Here is a 5,779-nt window from a genome sequence, read left to right as displayed (position 1 = left end):
ACAAATTACATATTTGAAACTGTACAATTCTCCTTTAAAATAAAATAAAATTATATTATTATTTCATTATGTGTTAATATGTCAATGACTATAGTGGTTGACTTAGTTTGTGTTAGGGTGAGTCTTAATTTTGGATAAATTTAATTTTGTAATATTGATTTTAATTAAAAGTGAGTTTAAACGTTTTTATCTTAAAAGGAAAATTTATAGTAAAACTTAGTATGAAATTCTTAATTTACTATGAAATTCAAATTTTTACTTTCAGTCTAACTAACCTGTGTTTGAAGGCAAAATCATATTTGGTTAAAAACCACGAAATATAATTAGTTTAGAAAAAAAAAAATCATGCTTTAGGATTTGAAAAATGAATTAAAAACTCCCAAATGCTAGTCTAAACATAGCAATAGTTTTGGTCTAGCATGGGGTTTGAAAACCCTAAATCCCTTACTTCAGAAGTGGAGCAAAGGAGTGGGTTAAAAAAAGTGATGGCCTCATTTAATTTTACACAAGTTTTTAAGATTGAGTATTACTTTTAATTTTTTTCGTTATACGATCTTCTCCTTCCAAACTTATATAAAGCTTTAGTTATATATAATAAATATATGGGATAAGATTTTTTATACCCGTATCAAACAAAAAAGCTTTGCACTAACCTTGATTTCTGTCAATTTAAAAGTTATAATTTATTAAAAAATCAACAATTAAAATTTCATATCACTGGATGTAAAGAATTTTAGAATACACCACCCTAAAAGCTAGCTCAAAGGGTATGAGTGTCCAATGTCTTATAAAGGTCACATTAGTTGCCCACACAATCAATGTGAGACTATATATCTTAACACGCCCCCTCACGCAAGAGCCCTTTGGGCTAGAAGCGTGAAATTGCACATGCCCAATTTTTGGTTTACCTTTTTTGTGCTTTTTCCAAAAGCTAGCTCAAAGGGTGGTGGGAGTGCCCAAAGCCTTATAAACTCCGCATTAGTTGCACGTTGAGCTTGAAGAGTGGACAATACAACAGGCTCAGCCTACCTGTGCTAAGAAACGCCACAAGAGAAAGTGGGAGGCGGCGAGGCTCTGATACCATGTAAAGAACTTTGGGATACACCACCCCAAAAGCCTTGGCTCAAAGGGTAGGAGTGCCCAATGCCTTATAAATGTCACATTAATTGCCTACACAATCAATGTGGGACTATATATCTCAACACAGGAACATGCTAGATCCCACCCTATTGGATCTCACCATATTTTTGTGTATGCTTGCAAAGATTTAAAATGTGTTATTGCTGTAGAGATTCAAACTCATATATATATATATATATATATATATATATATATATATATATATATATATAAAAAGTAATTGTAACTTTGAAAAGAATATAATTTATAATTTTTCCCTTTATAAAATTTTTTGGTTCTGTCATTGCTTTGATTTATTATCTTTATATTCATTTTGTAGATAAAAACTAAACAAATAGTAACAATGATAAAAAGTACAAGTAGAAGGATACGAAAAAGAAAAATTTACAAGTAAAAAAAAGGAGACAGAGATTATAATTTCTGAAAAACCAAAAATGATGTTTTTCTTTTATTATTTGAAAAATAAAAACATGCTTTTAAAAGGACAGAGATTCAGACAAGCATAAACTGACAGGAGTGAGAAAGACAAAATTCAACTGCACTTGCTTCGTGCCCGTGCGTTGGCCCAAGGGGATTATGACAAGTCAAAGACTCTTTTTTATGGTACATAGTCAAAGCCATTTTTAATTAAAGATTTGACACGCACATCGTTTTTTTTTTTTTTTTTTTGCATTCTGTGCCCCTTGGTTTGAAATGAAAAATTGGAGCGAAGCAGTAATTGAAAACAAAGGTAAAAATCTGAAAATCATTTTGCATAATATTTTTTTTAGAATATTATTTATTTTTTAAAAAAATTATTTTCTTTTACATGTCACTTAAAAAAAGAAATTTTTTATTTTTATTCGTATTTCTTGATATTTTTTATCAAATAGAATAAAAAAATCATTAATAATATGAAAAGATAATAGTCAAATTATATTTATTAAAATTAAAGATATATTATGATTTTATTAATCTTGGAAGAAATCTTAAACGACGAATATTTTAAAGTACGTGAGGTAATAAATATAACATAATTATAATTACAAATTCAGCTATAACTTTTTATTCATGTCAAATTAGAAAGAAAAAAAGATAAACTATGCAATCTAGGACCATATATAAATTTGTGGCCTAATTGATTATTTCATTCCTCTCTCATTTTTAGTTATTTACCTTCAATTTCATTAATCTCAATGATTTATCTTACATACACTTTGAGATGCCTCACGGATTCGCCAGTTTGATTTGGGGGCGGACCCATAATATACTTTTCAAATCATAGCACTTTTCGTATTTGTTTATGTCGTAAAATATGCTTAAAGAACAACAGGGACGCATTCAACGGGGCAAGCGTGAACCCTGGTTCTCCTCCTAATATATATATATATATATAATGAGGCAGGATCCTTTGACACCGGTGTCAAATTTAAAGTTTGACACCTCATCTGAGAGCCGTTAGATTAAAAAAAATCAACAATTCTGATTTGTAAGCATGTGACACCATTATTTTTTTAAATCTAACGGCTCTAAGATGAGGTGTCAAACTTTTCCTTTGACACCGGTGTCAAAGGATCCTGCCTCATATATAATATATGAGGTTTGATTTTCTCATGTTGCATGGAAATTCAATTTTCATGTTGTGACTCAATTAGTGGTGGGTCCCACATTGATTAAAAAAAAAAAATTGCACGCAAATTGAAGGGTCACAACATGAAAATTGAATTCTCATGCAACATGAGAAAATGTTTTCCCTATATATATATATATATGAATTTTATTAAGGAGTAAATATTTCTGCAGCCACTTTAGATAAGGTTATCTACTGCCACCATTTTTAACTATTTCTCCGGGAGAACATAGTTATAACAGTAAAGTTATTTTTTTTTCTCTCTCCCCTTAGTTACTTTTCATAACCTGATTGCTGAGACGTAGAGAGACAAAAAAAAGCAACTTTAATGTTATAACTATGTTCTCCCGGGAGAACATAGTTAAAAATGGTAGCAGTAGATAACCCTATTTAAAGTGGCTGTAGAAATATTTTTCCCTTTTATTAATCTCATGTTAAAGAAGATAAGTTATCTCATGTCATATAGATAAATTTATGAGCTCCACCATTTGAAAAATAAAAAGAAAATAAAAAAATGGCACAACTATCGAAGGATGTATAGGAGAGAAATTTATCACATGTAGCATAAGAGTAGTTTTTCCCTATATATATATGTGTATATATATATATATATATATAGGGAAAAAGTTTCCGATATTACTTTAAACCATTTTGTCTAATATTTATCGAAACGACGTCGTTTTGGGATTGAAAAATTAAAAAAATATAATGATAAAGACTATTATAACCCAGAAATAAATTAAAATTACAAAAACACCATGATTTCCGTCCCAAAACGACGTCGTTTCGATGAACATTAGATAAAGTTATCTAAAGTAATTTTAGAAAAAACAAACCTATATATATATATATGGGATAGGATCCGTTTACAAACTTTTTTTGCAATTACACTAATGTAGGACCGGTCGTACACTGTGTGATTAATGTAGGACCGGTCCTACATAGTTTAGTTTGTAAGAGTTTGTAAACAAAAAAGTTTGTAAATATAACCTGCCCCTATATATATATATAGAATTTTCATTTTCGCAGTTGTTATACGTGCAATAGTCAAATATTTACCGTATATATACTAGGGGTGTTCATCAACCGATTCAAACCAATTCAAACCGCAGTGATCGAATCGAAAAACCGATAACCGAATAAACCGAAAATCAAAAAATCAAAAACAAAAAAAAAAATCGCAAATTTTAATTGGATTGGATCGGTTTTTAGATGGTTTGAAGAAAATCGATCCAATCAAACTGATCCAATATATTAATTCCCTTCTACTTACTTGGGTTTTTTTTTCTAATCATAGCCTAAAAATTTCTAAACCCAAGACCCATTAAACCAAGAAAAAATATAGTCACATCCCATCAACAAAATTTCATCTTTGAAGAGTTTCATATCTCATTGCCAAAAAAAAAAAAAAAAATATATATATATATATATATATATATATATATATATATATATATATATATATATAGGGGCAGGATCATCTTACACCGGTGTAAGAATAATACGTCTTACACCAAATCTTAACCATTGATTTTCTGCATCTAGCGGTTAAGATTTATTAGGTGTCACTCATTAATTAATTTTTAATTCCCAATAAATCTCAACCGTTAGATGCACGGAAATCAACGGTTAAGATTTGGTGTAAGATTTATTATTCTTACACCGGTGTAAGTTGATCCTATCCCATATATATATATATATATATATATATATATATATATATATATATTATAGTTTACTAATGCTTTTGTATTTAATTTTTTTTTTTTACAAAGCCAATATATATAAAAGATGTTATTTGCACAATAATCATGAAATAAAATTTTAGGATTTTCAAAAACCAAAAATCTATCCAATCCAAATCGAAAAAAATTGGATTGGATCGGATCGAATTTGAAAAAAAATCCAAACCGAATAGAGGATTATATAATCAAACCGAAGGGATTGGATCCGATGATTTTTGCTTCTAAAACTGATCCAATTCAGACCTCGAACACCCCTAATATATACCTAAAAATATTAAATGTGGAGAATCATAACTATACACCTGTCATTGTTATATATCAAACAACTATAGAAATGATTATATATATATATATATGGCTTTAATGTTTCTAAAGTGAATGTAGATAAGTTATCTACATTCGCTTCCACAACAACGTCGTTTTGGATTGAAAATTAAAAAATTATAATGAAAAAGACTATTATAATCCTGAAATAAATTATAATTACAAAAATACCTTGATTTTCGCCTCAAAAGACGTCGTATTGGGCTCACTGTAGATAAGTTATAACCGTTATATTTATGAAATCAATGATTAAGATTTGATGTCAATTTTTTTAATTTGATATTGATGTCAAAGGATCTGATATATATATATATATATATATATATATATATATATATATATATAATAATAATTTTTTATTAAAATATGTGACTTACTGAACTTGAGTTTTATTGTTAAAACCTAATTGTTTTTTCATTTTAACTTGACTTTTTTTAAATTTGATAGATTATCAAAGTTGATTATTATTTTTTTTATCTCCCTTAAATGTTTTCTGAATCTGTCTCTAATTAAATATATTATAGTCTTTAAGTGAGAAACAAAATTACAAATCTTTGGTCTATTCATAATTCATGTTAACGTGAACATTTCTATATAATTCCTTTTATAAACGTTGCACATATAAATGGTTTCAGTGAGCAATATTGCGTTCTTACAAGGGCAAAACCAACTATGCTTTAGAATAATCCACATATTCACCTTATTTTTCTTTTTTTGAAAAAAAAAATCATGTAATACTTCTCACAAAATGTTGATGTACGTAGCATACACAATAAGCTTCCGTACGTGGATAATATCATTATTATCTTTTGCGGTTTTTCTTTTTTATTATTGCAATGTTAAGTGGTGAAAGAAATTGATGTCTGCTTCAGAGTTGTTAGATTACTTCTTCGTAATGTTTTCTCCTCCTCGTGGGCGTGGTCCAATAAATCATTGGTTTTAAAATCATAAATAAAATGGT

This window comes from Gastrolobium bilobum, unplaced genomic scaffold, assembly GCF_033153095.1.
Source record: "Gastrolobium bilobum isolate Gb01-03AN ecotype WA unplaced genomic scaffold, APGP_CSIRO_Gbil_v1 utg2182, whole genome shotgun sequence".
Lineage (NCBI taxonomy): Eukaryota > Viridiplantae > Streptophyta > Magnoliopsida > Fabales > Fabaceae > Gastrolobium > Gastrolobium bilobum.
The sequence above is the reverse complement of the archived record's forward strand: the minus strand, read 5'-3'. Positions refer to the sequence as shown.